Genomic DNA, 18,643 nt, shown 5'->3' on the forward strand with positions numbered 1-18,643 from the left:
AACACATTCCCCACACACTGAAACCCTGCCCCACACACTGAAACACATCCCCACACACTGAAGCACATCCCCGCGCACTGAAATACCTTCCCCACACACTGAGAAACGTTCCCCACACACTGAAACCCCTTGCCCACACACTGAAACCCGTTCCGCACACACTGAAACACCTTCCCCACACACTGAAACCCTTACGAGCACACTGAAGCCCCTTCCCCACACACTGAACCCCCTTCCCCACACACTGAAACCCCTTCCCCATACACTGAAACCCCTTCCCCACACACTGAAACCCCTTCCGCACACAGTGAAACCCTTCCCCTCACACTGAAACAACTTCCCCACACACTGAAACACATCCCCACACACTGAAACCCCTTCCCTACACACTGAAACACATCCCCACACACTGAAACCCCTTCCCCACACACTGAAAGACCTTCCCCACACACTGAAACCCATTCCCCACACACTGAAACACCTTCCCCACACACTGAAACACATCCCCACACACTGAAACACATTCCCCAAACACTGAAACCCTGCCCCACACACTGAAACACATCCCCACACACTGAAGCACATCCGCACGCACTGAAATACCTTCCCCACACACTGAGAACTCTTCCCCACACACTGAAACCCCTTGCCCACACACTGAAACCCATTCCGCACACACTGAAACACCTTCCCCACACACTGAAACCCTTGCCAGCACACTGAAACCCCTTCCCCACACACTGAAACCCCTTCCGCACACAGTGAAACCCTTCCCCTCACACTGAAACAACTTCCCCACACACTGAAACACATCCCCACACACTGAAACCCCTTCCCCACACACTGAAACACATCCCCACACACTGAAACACCTTCCCCACACACTGAAACACCTTTCCCACACACTGAAACAACTTCCCCACACACTGAAACAACTTCCCCACACACTGAAACCCCTTCTTCACACAGTGAAACCCTTCCCCACACAATGAAACCCCTTCCCCACACACTGAAACCCCTTCCACACACACTGAAACAACTTTCCCACAGACTGAAAGCCCTTCCCCACACACTGAAACCCCTTCTGCATACACTGAAACCCATTCCGCACACACTGAAACACCTTCCCCACACACTGAAACCCCTTCCCCACACAGTGAAACCACTTCCGCACACACTGAAACACCCTCCCAACACACTGAAACCCCTTTCCCACATACTGAAACCCCTTCCGCACACAGTGAATCCCTTCCCCACACACTGAAACACCTTCCCCACACACTGAAACCCCTTCCCCACACACTGAAACACATCCCCACACAGTGAAACCCCTTCCCCACACACTGAAACACATTCCCCACACACTGAAACCCCTTCCGCACAAACTGAAACACCTTCCCCACACACTGAAACCCTTCCCCAAACACTGAAACCCATTCACCACAAACTGAAACACATTCCCCAGACACTGAAACCCTTCCGCACACACTGAAACTCCTTCCCCACACACTGAAACCCTTCCCCACACATTGAAACCCCTTCTGCACATACTGAAACCCCTTCCGCACACACTGAAACACCTTCCCCACAGACTGAAACTCCTTCCCCACACACTGAAACCCTTCCCCACACACTGAAACCTCTTCCGCACACACTGAATCCCCTTCCGCACACAGTGAAACCCTTCCCCACACACTGGAACCCCTTCCCCACACACTTAAACCCCTGCCTCACACACTGAAACAACTTCCCCACAAACTGAAACCCCTTTCCCAGACACTGAAACCCCTTCCCCACACACTGAAACACCTTCCCCACACATTGAAACACATGCCCACACACTGAAACCCCTTCCCCACACACTGAAACACCTTCCCCACACACTGAAACCCCTTCACCACACACTGAAACACATTCCCCTCACACTGAAACACATCCCCACACACTGAAACACATTCCCCACACACTGAAACCCTGCCCCACACACTGAAGCACATCCCCACACACTGAAGCACATACCCACGCACTGAAATACCTTCCCCACACACTGAGACACCTTCCCCACACACTGAAACCCCTTCCCCACACAGTGAAACCACTTCCGCACACACTGAAACACCCTCCCAACACACTGAAACCCCTTTCCCACATACTGAAACCCCTTCCGCACACAGTGAAACCCTTCCCCACACACAGAAACACCTTCCCCACACACTGAAACCCCTTCCCCACACACCGAAACACATCCCCACACAGTGAAACCCCTTCCCCACACACTGAAACACATTCCCCACACACTGAAACCCCTTCCGCACAAACTGAAACACCTTCCCCACACACTGAAACCCTTCCCCAAACACTGAAACCCATTCACCACAAACTGAAACACATTCCCCAGACACTGAAACCCTTCCGCACACACTGAAACTCCTTCCCCACACACTGAAACCCTTCCCCACACATTGAAACCCCTTCTGCACATACTGAAACCCCTTCCGCACACACTGAAACACCTTCCCCACAGACTGAAACTCCTTCCCCACACACTGAAACCCTTCCCCACACACTGAAACCTCTTCCGCACACACTGAATCCCCTTCCGCACACAGTGAAACCCTTCCCCACACACTGGAACCCCTTCCCCACACACTTAAACCCCTGCCTCACACACTGAAACAACTTCCCCACAAACTGAAACCCCTTTCCCAGACACTGAAACCCCTTCCCCACACACTGAAACACCTTCCCCACACATTGAAACACATGCCCACACACTGAAACCCCTTCCCCACACACTGAAACACCTTCCCCACACACTGAAACCCCTTCCCCACACACTGAAACACCTTCCCCTCACACTGAAACACATCCCCACACACTGAAACACATTCCCCACACACTGAAACCCTGCCCCACACACTGAAGCACATCCCCACACACTGAAGCACATACCCACGCACTGAAATACCTTCCCCACACACTGAGACCCCTTCCCCACACACTGAAACCCCTTGCCCACACACTGAAACCCATTCCACACACACTGAAACACCTTCCCCACACACTGAAACCCTTATCAGCACACTGAAGCCCCTTCCCTTCACACTGAACCCCCTTCCCCACACACTGAAATCCCTTCCCCACACACTGAAACCCCTTCCGCACACAGTGAAACCCTTCCCCTCACACTGAAACAACTTACCCACACACTGAAACACATCCCCACACACTGAAACCCCTTCCCCACACACTGAAACACATCCCCACACACTGAAACCCCTTCCCCACACATTGAAACACCTTTCCAACACACTGAAACAACTTCCCCAGACACTGAAACCCCTTCTGCACACAGTGAAACCCTTCCCCACACACTGAAACCCCTTCCCCACACACCGAAACACATCCCCACACACTGATACCCCTTCCACACACACTGAAACCCTTTCCGCACACACTGAAACCCCTTCCCTACACACTGAAACACCTTCCCCTCACACTGAAACACATCCCCACACACTGAAACACCTTCCCCACACACTGACTCCCCTTCCGCACACACTGAAACTACTTACCCACACACTGAAAACCTTCCCCACACACTGAAACCCCTTCCGCACATACTGAAACTCCTTCCCCACACATTGAAACCCATTCCACACACAGTGAAACCCTTCCCCACACACTGAAACACCTTCCCCACACACTGAAACACAGCCCCACACACTGAAACCACTTCCCCACACACTGAAACACATCCCCACACACTGAAACCACTTCCCCACACATTGAAACACCTTGCCCACGCACTGAAACACCTTCCCCACAAACTGAAACCCCTTCCGCACAGAGTGAAACCCTTCCCCACACACTGAAACCCTTTCCCCACACACTGAAACACCTTCCCCTCACACTGAAACACATCCCCACACACTGAAACACATTCCCCACACTCTGAAACCCTGCCCCACACACTGAAGCACATCCCCACACACTGAAGCACATACCCACGCACTGAAATACCTTCCCCACACACTGAGACCCCTTCCCCACACACTGAAAACCCTTGCCCACACACTGAAACCCATTCCGCACACACTGAAACACCTTCCCCACACACTGAAACCCTTACCAGCACACTGAAGCCCCTTCCCTTCACACTGAACCCGCTTCCCCACACACTGAAATCCCTTCCCCACACACTGAAACCCCTTCCGCACACAGTGAAACCCTTCCCCTCACACTGAAACAACTTACCCACACACTGAAACACATCCCCACACACTGAAACCCCTTCCCCACACACTGAAACACATCCCCACACACTGAAACCCCTTCCCCACACATTGAAACACCTTTCCAACACACTGAAACAACTTCCCCAGACACTGAAACCCCTTCTGCACACAGTGAAACCCTTCCCCACACACTGAAACACCTGCCCCACACACCGAAACACATCCCCACACACTGATACCCCTTCCACACACACTGAAACCCTTACCGCACACACTGAAACCCCTTCCCTACACACTGAAGCACCTTCCCCTCACACTGAAACACATCCCCACACACTGAAACACCTTCCCCACACACTGACTCCCCTTCCGCACACACTGAAACTACTTACCCACACACTGAAAACCTTCCCCACACACTGAAACCCCTTCCACACATACTGAAACTCCTTCCCCACACACTGAAACCCATTCCACACACAGTGAAACCCTTCCCCACACACTGAAACACCTTCCCCACACACTGAAACACAGCCCCACACACTGAAACCACTTCCCCACACACTGAAACACATCCCCACACACTGAAACCACTTCCCCACACATTGAAACACCTTGCCCACGCACTGAAACACCTTCCCCACAAACTGAAACCCCTTCCGCACAGAGTGAAACCCTTCCCCACACACTGAAACCCTTTCCCCACACACTGAAACACAGCCCCACACACTGAAACCACTTCCCCACACACTGAAACACATCCCCACACACTGAAACCACTTCCCCACACATTGAAACACCTTGCCCACGCACTGAAACACCTTCCCCACAAACTGAAACCCCTTCCGCAAAGAGTGAAACCCTTCCCCACACACTGAAACCCTTTCCCCACACACTGAAACACAGCCCCACACACTGAAACCACTTCCCCACACACTGAAACACATCTCCACACACTGAAACCACTTCCCCACACATTGAAACACCTTGCCCACGCACTGAAACACCTTCCCCACAAACTGAAACCCCTTCCCCACTCACTGAAACCCTTCCCCAAACACTGAAACCCATTCACCACACACTGAAACACCTTCCCCACAGAATGAAACCCTTCTCCACACACTGAAACACATCCCCACACACTGAAACACATTCCCCACACACTGAAACCCCTTCCCCACACACTGAAACACCTTCCCCACACACTGAAACACATCCCCACACACTGAAACACATTCCCCACACACTGAAACCCTGCCCCACACACTGAAACACATCCCCACACACTGAAGCACATCCCCACGCACTGAAATACCTTCCCCACACACTGAGAACCCTTCCCCACACACTGAAACCCCTTGCCCACACACTGAAACCCGTTCCGCACACACTGAAACACCTTCCCCACACACTGAAACCCTTAGGAGCACACTGAAGCCCCTTCCCCACACACTGAACCCCCTTCCCCACACACTGAAACCCCTTCCCCATACACTGAAACCCCTTCCCCACACACTGAAACCCCTTCCGCACACAGTGAAACCCTTCCCCTCACACTGAAACAACTTCCCCACACACTGAAACACATCCCCACACACTGAAACCCCTTCCCTACACACTGAAATACATCCCCACACACTGAAACCCCTTCCCCACACACTGAAACACCTTCCCCACACACTGAAACCCATTCCCCACACACTGAAACACCTTCCCCACACACTGAAACACATCCCCACACACTGAAACCATTCCCCAAACACTGAAACCCTGCCCCACACACTGAAACACATCCCCACACACTGAAGCACATCCGCACGCACTGAAATACCTTCCCCACACACTGAGAACTCTTCCCCACACACTGAAACCCCTTGCCCACACACTGAAACCCATTCCGCACACACTGAAACACCTTCCCCACACAGTGAAACCCTTACCAGCACACTGAAACCCCTTCCCCACACACTGAAACCCCTTCCGCACACAGTGAAACCCTTCCCCTCACACTGAAACAACTTCCCCACACACTGAAACACATCCCCACACACTGAAACCCCTTCCCCACACACTGAAACTCATCCCCACACACTGAAACACCTTCCCCACACACTGAAACACCTTTCCCACACACTGAAACAACTTCCCCACACACTGAAACAACTTCCCCACACACTGAAACCCCTTCTTCACAGAGTGAAACCCTTCCCCACACACTGAAACCCCTTCCCCACACACTGAAACCCCTTCCACACACACTGAAACACCTTTCCCACAGACTGAAACACGTTCCCCACACACTGAAACCCCTTCCCCACACACTGAAACCCTGCCCCACACACTGAAGCACACCCCCACACACTGAAGCACATACCCACACACTGAAACCCCTTCCCCACACACTGAAACACATCCCCACACACTGAAACCCCTTCCCCACACACTGAAACACCTTCTGCACACACTGAAACACCTTCCCCACAGACTGAAACAACTACCCCACATACTGAAACCCCTTCCCCACACACTGAAACCCCTTCCCCACACACTGAAACACCTTCCCCACACATTGAAACACATGCCCACACACTGAAACCCCTTCCCCACACACTGAAACACCTTCCCCTCAAACTGAAACACATCCCCACACACTGAAGCACATCCCCACACACTGAAGCACATACCCACGCACTGAAATACCTTCCCCACACACTGAGACCCCTTCCCCACACACTGAAACCCCTTGCCCACACACTGAAACCCATTCCGCACACACTGAAACACCTTCCCCACACACTGAAACCCTTACCAGCACACTGAAGCCCCTTCCCTTCACACTGAACCCCCTTCCCCACACACTGAAACACATCCCCACACACTGAAACCCCTTCCCCACACACTGAAACACCTTCCGCACACACTGAAACACCTTCCCCACAGACTGAAACTCCTTCCCCACACACTGAAACCCTTCCCCACACACTGAAACCTCTTCCGCACACACTGAATCCCCTTCCGCACACAGTGAAACCCTTCCCCACACACTGGAACCCCTTCCCCACACACTTAAACCCCTGCCTCACACACTGAAACAACTTCCCCACAAACTGAAACCCGTTTCCCAGACACTGAAACCCCTTCCCCACACACTGAAACACCTTCCCCACACATTGAAACACATGCCCACACACTGAAACCCTTACGAGCACACTGAAGCCCCTTCCCCACACACTGAACCCCCTTCCCCACACACTGAAACCCCTTCCCCATACACTGAAACCCCTTCCCCACACACTGAAACCCCTTCCGCACACAGTGAAACCCTTCCCCTCACACTGAAACAACTTCCCCACACACTGAAACACATCCCCACACACTGAAACCCCTTCCCTACACACTGAAATACATCCCCACACACTGAAACCCCTTCCCCACACAGTGAAACACCTTCCCCACACACTGAAACCCATTCCCCACACACTGAAACACCTTCCCCACACACTGAAACACATCCCCACACACTGAAACCATTCCCCAAACACTGAAACCCTGCCCCACACACTGAAACACATCCCCACACACTGAAGCACATCCGCACGCACTGAAATACCTTCCCCACACACTGAGAACTCTTCCCCACACACTGAATCCCCTTGCCCACACACTGAAACCCATTCCGCACACACTGAAACACCTTCCCCACACACTGAAACCCTTACCAGCACACTGAAACCCCTTCCCCACACACTGAAACCCCTTCCGCACACAGTGAAACCCTTCCCCTCACACTGAAACAACTTCCCCACACACTGAAACACATCCCCACACACTGAAACCCCTTCCCCACACACTGAAACACATCCCCACACACGGAAACACCTTCCCCACACACTGAAACACCTTTCCCACACACTGAAACAACTTCCCACACACTGAAACAACTTACCCACACACTGAAACCCCTTCTTCACAGAGTGAAACCCTTCCCCACACACTGAAACCCCTTCCCCACACACTGAAACCCCTTCCACACACACTGAAACACCTTTCCCACAGACTGAAACACGTTCCCCACACACTGAAACCCCTTCCCCACACACTGAAACCCTGCCCCACACACTGAAGCACATCCCCACACACTGAAGCACATACCCACACACTGAAACCCCTTCCCCACACACTGAAACACATCCCCACACACTGAAACCCCTTCCCCACACACTGAAACACCTTCCGCACACACTGAAACACCTTCCCCACAGACTGAAACAACTTCCCCACAAACTGAAACCCCTTTCCCAGACACTGAAACCCCTTCCCCACACACTGAAACACCTTCCCCACACATTGAAACACATGCCCACACACTGAAACCCCTTCCCCACACACTGAAACACCTTCCCCACACACTGAAACCCCTTCCCCACCCACTGAAACACCTTCCCCTCACACTGAAACACATCCCCACACACTGAAACACATTCCCCACACACTGAAACCCTGCCCCACACACTGAAGCACATCCCCACACACTGAAGCACATACCCACGCACTGAAATACCTTCCCCACACACTGAGACCCCTTCCCCACACACTGAAACAACTTCCCCACACACTGAAACACATCCCCACACACTGAAACCCCTTCCCCACACACTGAAACACATCCCCACACACTGAAACACCTTCCCCACACACTGAAACACCTTTCCCACACACTGAAACAACTTCCCACACACTGAAACAACTTACCCACACACTGAAACCCCTTCTTCACAGAGTGAAACCCTTCCCCACACACTGAAACCCCTTCCCCACACACTGAAACCCCTTCCACACACACTGAAACACCTTTCCCACAGACTGAAACACGTTCCCCACACACTGAAACCCCTTCCCCACACACTGAAACCCTGCCCCACACACTGAAGCACATCCCCACACACTGAAGCACATACCCACACACTGAAACCCCTTCCCCACACACTGAAACACATCCCCACACACTGAAACCCCTTCCCCACACACTGAAACACCTTCCGCACACACTGAAACACCTTCCCCACAGACTGAAACAACTTCCCCACAAACTGAAACCCCTTTCCCAGACACTGAAACCCCTTCCCCACACACTGAAACACCTTCCCCACACATTGAAACACATGCCCACACACTGAAACCCCTTCCCCACACACTGAAACACCTTCCCCACACACTGAAACCCCTTCCCCACCCACTGAAACACCTTCCCCTCACACTGAAACACATCCCCACACACTGAAACACATTCCCCACACACTGAAACCCTGCCCCACACACTGAAGCACATCCCCACACACTGAAGCACATACCCACGCACTGAAATACCTTCCCCACACACTGAGACCCCTTCCCCACACACTGAAACCCCTTGCCCACACACTGAAACCCATTCCGCACACACTGAAACACCTTCCCCACACACTGAAACCCTTACCAGCACACTGAAGCCCCTTCCCTTCACACAGAACCCCCTTCCCCACACACTGAAACACATCCCCACACACTGAAACCCCTTCCCCACACACTGAAACACCTTCCGCACACACTGAAACACCTTCCCCACAGACTGAAACTCCTTCCCCACACACTGAAAACCTTCCCCACACACTGAAACCTCTTCCGCACACACTGAATCCCCTTCCGCACACAGTGAAACCCTTCCCCACACACTGGAACCCCTTCCCCACACACTTAAACCCCTGCCTCACACACTGAAACAACTTCCCCACAAACTGAAACCCGTTTCCCAGACACTGAAACCCCTTCCCCACACACTGAAACACCTTCCCCACACATTGAAACACATGCCCACACACTGAAACCCCTTCCCCACACACTGAAACACCTTCCCCACACACTGAAACCCCTTCCCCACCCACTGAAACACCTTCCCCTCACACTGAAACACATCCCCACACACTGAAACACATTCCCCACACACTGAAACCCTGCCCCACACACTGAAGCACATCCTCACACACTGAAGCACATACCCACGCACTGAAATACCTTCCCCACACACTGAGACCCCTTCCCCACACACTGAAACCCCTTGCCCACACACTGAAACCCATTCCGCACACACTGAAACACCTTCCCCACACACTGAAACCCTTACCAGCACACTGAAGCCCCTTCCCTTCACACTGAACCCCCTTCCCCACACACTGAAAACCCTTCCCCACACACTGAAACCCCTTCCGCACAGAGTGAAACCCTTCCCCTCACACTGAAACAACTTACCCACACACTGAAACACATCCCCACACACTGAAACCCCTTCCCCACACACTGAAACACATCCCCACACACTGAAACCCCTTCCCCAGACATTGAAACACCTTTCCAACACACTGAAACAACTTCCCCAGACACTGAAACCCCTTCTGCACACAGTGAAACCCTTCCCCACACACTGAAACCAATTCCCCACACACCGAAACACATCCCCACACACTGATACCCCTTCCACACACACTGAAACCCTTTCCGCACACACTGAAACCCCTTCCCTACACACTGAAACACCTTATCTCACACTGAAACACATCCCCACACACTGAAACACCTTCCCCACACACTGACTCTCCTTCCGCACACACTGAAACTACTTACCCACACACTGAAAACCTTCCCCACACACTGAAACCCCTTCCCCACACACCGAAACACATCCCCACACACTGATACCCCTTCCACACACACTGAAACCATTTCCGCACACACTGAAACCCCTTCCACACACACTGAAACACCTTTCCCACAGACTGAAACCCCTTCCCCACACACTGAAACCCCTTCTGCATACACTGAAACCCATTCCGCACACACTGAAACACCTTCCCCACACACTGAAACCCCTTCCCCACACAGTGAAACCACTTCCGCACACACTGAAACACCCTCCCAACACACTGAAACCCCTTTCCCACACACTGAAACCCCTTCTGCACACAGTGAAACCCTTCCCCACACACTGAAACACCTTCCCCACACACTGAAACCCCTTCCCCACACACTGAAACACATCCCCACACAGTGAAACACCTTCTGCATACACTGAAACCCATTCCGCACACACAGAAACACCTTCCGCACAAACTGAAACCCCTTCCCCACACACTGCAACACATCCCCACACACTGAAACACCTTCCCCACACACTGACTCCCCTTCCCCACACACTGAAACCCTTCCCCAAACACTGAAACCCATTCACCACACACTGAAACACATTCCCCAGACACTGAAACCCTTCCGCACACACTGAAACTCCTTCCCCACACACTGAAACCCTTCCCCACACATTGAAACCCCTTCTGCACATACTGAAACCCCTTCCCAACACACTGAAACCCCTTCCCCACACACTGAAACACATCCCCACACACTGAAACCCCTTCCCCACACACTGAAACACCTTCCGCACACACTGAAACACCTTCCCCACAGACTGAAACTCCTTCCCCACACACTGAAACCCTTCCCCACACACTGAAACCTCTTCCGCACACACTGAATCCCCTTCCGCACACAGTGAAACCCTTCCCCACACACTGGAACCCCTTCCCCACACACTTAAACCCCTGCCTCACACACTGAAACAACTTCCCCACAAACTGAAACCCCTTTCCCAGACACTGAAACCCCTTCCCCACACACTGAAACACCTTCCCCACACATTGAAACACATGCCCACACACTGAAACCCCTTCCCCACACACTGAAACACCTTCCCCACACACTGAAACCCCTTCCCCACCCACTGAAACACCTTCCCCTCACACTGAAACACATCCCCACACACTGAAACACATTCCCCACACACTGAAACCCTGCCCCACACACTGAAGCACATCCCCACACACTGAAGCACATACCCACGCACTGAAATACCTTCCCCACACACTGAGACCCCTTCCCCACACACTGAAACCCCTTGCCCACACACTGAAACCCATCCGCACACACTGAAACACCTTCCCCACACACTGAAACTCTTACCAGCACAATGAAGCCCCTTCCCTTCACACTGAACCCCCTTCCCCACACACTGAAATCCCTTCCCCACACACTGAAACCCCTTCCGCACACAGTGAAACCCTTCCCCTCACACCGAAACAACTTACCCACACACTGAAACACATCCCCACACACTGAAACCCCTTCCGCACACACTGAAACACATCCCCACACACTGAAACCCCTTCCCCACACATTGAAACACCTTTCCAACACACTGAAACAACTTCCCCAGACACTGAAACCCTTTCCCCACACACTGAAACACATCCCCACACACTGAAACCCCTTCCCCGCCCACAGAAACGACTTCTGCACACACTGAAACACCTTCCCCACAGACTGAAACCCCTACCCCACATACTGAAACCCCGGCTGCACACACTGAAACCCCTTCCGCACACACTGAAACACCTTCCCCGCACACTGAAACCCCTTCCCCACACACTAAAACCCCTTCTGCACACGCTGAAACCCCTTCCACACACGCTGAAACACCTTTCCCACACACTGAAACCCCTTCCCCACACACTGAAACCCCTTCCGCACACGCTGAAACCCCTTCCACACACGCTGAAACACCTTTCCCACACACTGAAACCCCTTCCCCACACACCGAAACACATCCCCACACACTGATACCCCTTCCACACACACTGAAACCATTTCCGCACACACTGAAACTCCTTCCCCACAGACTGACACCCCTTCCTCACACACTGAAACACATCCCCACACACTGAAACCCCTTCCCCACACACTGAAACCCATTCTACACACACTGACAACACTTCCCCCCACACCGAAAACCTTCCCCACACTCTGAAACCCCTTCCCCACACACTGAAACCCTTTCCGCACACACTGAAACAACTTCCCCACACACTGCAACACATCCCCACACACTGAAACACCTTCCCCACACACTGACTCCCCTTCTGCACACACTGAAACCCTTCCCCAAACACTGAAACCCATTCACCACACAATGAAACCCTCGTAAACACACTGAAACACATTCCCCACACACTGAAACCCCTTCCCCACACACTGAAACCCATTCTACACACACTGACAACACTTCCCCCCACACCGAAAACCTTCCCCACACTCTGAAACCCCTTCCCCACACACTGAAACCCTTTCCGCACACACTGAAACAACTTCCCCACACACTGCAACACATCCCCACACACTGAAACACCTTCCCCACACACTGACTCCCCTTCTGCACACACTGAAACCCTTCCCCAAACACTGAAACCCATTCACCACACAATGAAACCCTCGTAAACACACTGAAACACATTCCCCACACACTGAAACCCCTTCCCCACACAGTGAAACACTTTCCCCACACACTGAAACGCCTTCCACACTCACTGAATCCCCTTCTGCACACACTGAAACTCCTTCCCCGCAGACTGAAACCCATTCCGCACACAGTGAAACCCTTCCCCACACACTGAAACACCTTCCCCACACACTGAAACACATCCCCACACACTGAAACCACTTCCCCACACACTGAAACACATCCCCACACACTGAAACCACTTCCCCACGCATTGAAACACCTTGCCCACGCACTGAAACACCTTCCCCACAAACTGAAACCCCTTACGCACAGAGTGAAACCCTTCCCCACACACTGAAACCCTTTCCCCACACACTGAAACACATCCCCACACACTGAAACCCCTTCCCCGCACACTGAAACGACTTCTGCACACACTGAAACACCTTCCCCACAGACTGAAACCCCTACCCCACACACTGAAACACCGTCTGCACACACTGAAACCCCTTCCGCACACACTGAAACACCTTCCCCGCACACTGAAACCCCTTCCCCACACAATGAAACCCCTTCTGCACACGCTGAAACACCTTCCCCACACACTGAAACCCCTTCCCCACACACTGAAACCCCTTCCGCACACAGGGAAACCCTTCCCCACACGCTGAAACCCCTTCCCCACACACTGACACCCCTTCCTCACACACTGAAACACATCCCCACACACTGAAACCCCTTCCCCATACACTGAAACCCCTTCCCCACACACTGAAAACACATCCCCCCACACTGAAACAGCTTCCCCACACTCTGAAACACCTACTCCACGCACTGAAACACCTTCCCCACACACTGAAAACCTTACCCACACTTTGAAACCCCTTCCCCACACACTGAAACACCTTCCCCACACACGGAAACCCCTTTCCCACTCACTGAGACCCTTCCGCACACACTGAATCCCCTTCCGCACACAGTGAAACCCTTCCTCACACACTGGAACCCCTTCCCCACACACTGAAACCCCTTCCCCACACACTGAAACAACTTCCCCACACACTGAAACCCCTTTCCCACACACTGAAACCCCTTCAACACACACTGAAACACCTTCCCCACACATTGAAGCACATTCCGCACAGACTGAAACCCATCCCCAAACACAGAAACCAATCCCCGCACACTGAAACCACCTCCCCACACACTGAAATCCCTTCATCACACACTGAAACACATCCCCACACACAGAAACACGTTTCCCACACACTGAAACCCCTTCCGCACACACTGAAACCCATCCCCACACACTGAAACCCATCCCCACACACTGAAACCCATCCCCACACACTGAAACACCTTCCCCACAGAATGAAACCGTTCTCCACACACTGACACACATCCCCACACACTGAAACACCTTCCCCACACACTGAAACACCTTCCCCACACACTGAAACACCTTCCCCACACACTGAAACACATCCCCACACACTGAAACACATTCCCCACACACTGAAACCCTGCCCCACACACTGAAGCACATCCCCAAGCACTGAAATACCTTCCCCACACACTGAGACCCCTTCCCCACACACTGAAACCCCTTGCCCACACACTGAAACCCATTCCACACACACTGAAACACCTTCCCCACACACTGAAACCCTTACCAGCACACTGAAGCCCCTTCCCCACACACTGAACCCCTTTCCCCACACACTGAAACCCCTTCCCCACTCACTGAATACCCTTCCCCACACACTGAAACCCATTCCGCACACAGTGAAACCCTTCCCCTCACACTGAAACAACTTCCCCACACACTGAAACACATCCCCACACACTGAATCCCCTTCCCCACACACTGAAACGCATCCCCACACACTGAAAACCATTCCCCACACACTGAAACACCTTTCCCACACACTGAAACAACTTCCCCACACACTGAAACCCCTTCTGCACACAGTGAAACCCTTCCCCACACACTGAAACCCCTTCCCCACCTACCGAAACACATTCCCACACACTGAAACCCCTTCCACACACACTGAAACCCTTTCCGCACACACTGAAACACCTTCCCCACACACTGAAACCCCTTCCCCACACACTGAAACCCCTTCCGCACACACTGAAACACCTTGCCCACACACTGAAAATCCTTTCCCACACACTGAAGCCCCTTCCGCACACAGTGAAACCCCTTCCCCACACACTGAAACCCCTTCCCCACACACTGAAACCCCTTCCACACACACTGACAGCACTGCCCCCACACTAAAAACCTTCCCCACACTCTGAAACCCCTTCCCCACACACTGAAACCCTTTCCGCACACACGGAAACACCTTCCCCACACACTGCAACGCATCCCCACACACTGAAACACCTTCCCCACACACTGACTCCCCTTCCGCACACACTGAAACCCTTCCCCAAACATTGAAACCCATTCACCACACACTGACACACATTCCCCACACAATGAAACCCTCTTAAACACACTGAAACACATTCCCCACACACTGAAACCCCTTCCCCGCACACAGAAACACATCCCCACACACTGAAACCCCTTCCCCACACACTGAAACTCATCCCCACACACTGAAACACCTTCCCCACACACTGAAACCCTTACCAGCACACTGAAGCCCCTTCCCCACACACTGAACCCCTTTCCCCACACACTGAAACCCCTTCCCCACTCACTGAATACCCTTCCCCACACACTGAAACCCGTTCCGCACACAGTGAAACCCTTCCCCTCACACTGAAACAACTTCCCCACACACTGAAACACCTTTCCCACACACTGAAACAACTTCCCCACACACTGAAACCACTTCTGCACACAGTGAAACCCTTCCCCACACACTGAAACCCCTTCCCCACTCACCGAAACACATTCCCACACACTGAAACCCCTTCCACACACACTGAAACCCTTTCCGCACACACTGAAACACCTTCCCCACACACTGAAACCCCTTCCCCACACACTGAAACCCCTTCCGCACACACTGAAACACCTTGCCCACACACTGAAAACCCTTTCCCACACACGGAAGCCTCTTCCGCACACAGTGAAACCCCTTCCCCACACACTGAAACCCCTTCCCCACACACTGAAACCCCTTCCACACACACTGACAGCACTGCCCCCACACTAAAAACCTTCCCCACACTCTGAAACCCCTTCCCCACACACTGAAACCCTTTCCGCACACACGGAAACACCTTCCCCACACACTGCAACGCATCCCCACACACTGAAACACCTTCCCCACACACTGACTCCCCTTCCGCACACACTGAAACCCTTCCCCAAACATTGAAACCCATTCACCACACACTGACACACATTCCCCACACAATGAAACCCTCTTAAACACACTGAAACACATTCCCCACACACTGAAACCCCTTCCCCGCACACAGAAACACATTCCCACACACTGAAACCCCTTCCCCACACACTGAAACTCATCCCCACACACTGAAACACCTTCCACACACTCTGAAACACCTTCCCCACACACTGAAACACCTTCCACACACACTGAAACACATCCCCACACAGTGAAACCCCTTCCCCACATACTGAAACTCCTTCCCCACACACTGAAACCCATTCCGCACACAGTGAAACCCTTCCCCACACACTGAAACACCTTCCCCACACACTGCAACACATCCCCACACACTGAAACACCTTCCCCACACACTGAAACATCCCCACACACTGAAACCACATCCCCACACATTGAAACACCTTCCCCACGCACTGAAACACCTTCCCCACAAACTGAAACCCCTTCCGCACAGAGTGAAACCCTTCTCTACACACTGAAACCCTTTCCCCACGCACTGAAACCCCCTATTCCACACACTGAAACCCCGTCTGCACACACAGAAACCCCTTCCGCACACACTGAAACACCTTCCCCGCACACTGAAACCCCTTCCCCACACTCTGAAACCCCTTCCGCACACGCTGAAACACCTTCCCCACACACTGAAACCCCTTCCCCACACACTGAAACCCCTTCCGCACACAGTGAAACCCTTCCCCACACACTGAAACCCCTTCCCCACACACTGACACCCCTTCCCCACACACTGAAACACATCCCCACACACTGAAACCCCTTCCCCACACACTGAAACCCCTTCCCCACACACTGAAAACCCATCCCCCCACACTGAAACAGCTTCCCCACACTCTGAAACACCTACTCCACGCACTGAAACCCCTTCCCCACACACTGAAACCCTTTCCGCACACACTGAAACACCTTCCCCACACACTGCAACACATCCCCACACACTGAAACACCTTCCCCACACACTGACTCCCCTTCTGCACACACTGAAACCCTTCCCCAAACACTGAAACCCATTCACCACACACTGACACACTTTCCCCACACAATGAAACCCTCTTAAACACACTGAAACACATTCACCACACATTGAAACCCCTTCCCCACACAGTGAAACACCTTCCCCACACACTGAAACGCCTTCTACACTCACTGAATCCCCTTCTGCACACACTGAAACTACTTCCCCACACACTGAAACCGTTCCCCACACACTGAAACCCTTCCCCACACACTGAAACCCCTTCCGCACATACTGAAACTCCTTCCCCACACACTGAAACCCATTCCGCACACAGTGAAACCCTTCCCCATACACTGAAACACCTTCCCCACACACTGAAACACATCCCCACACACTGAAACCACTTCCCCACACATTGAAACACATCCCCACACACTGAAACCACTTCCCCACGCATTGAAACACCTTGCCCACGCACTGAAACACCTTCCCCACAAACTGAAACCCCTTACGCACAGAGTGAAACCCTTCCCCACACACTGAAGCACATCCCCAAGCACTGAAATACCTTCCCCACACACTGAGACCCCTTCCCCACACACTGAAACCCCTTGCCCACACACTGAAACCCATTCCGCACACACTGAAACACCTTCCCCACACACTGAAACCCTTACCAGCACACTGA

The sequence above is a fragment of the Heterodontus francisci genome, chromosome 10, assembly GCF_036365525.1.
Source record: "Heterodontus francisci isolate sHetFra1 chromosome 10, sHetFra1.hap1, whole genome shotgun sequence".
NCBI classification, from domain to species: Eukaryota; Metazoa; Chordata; class Chondrichthyes; order Heterodontiformes; family Heterodontidae; genus Heterodontus; species Heterodontus francisci.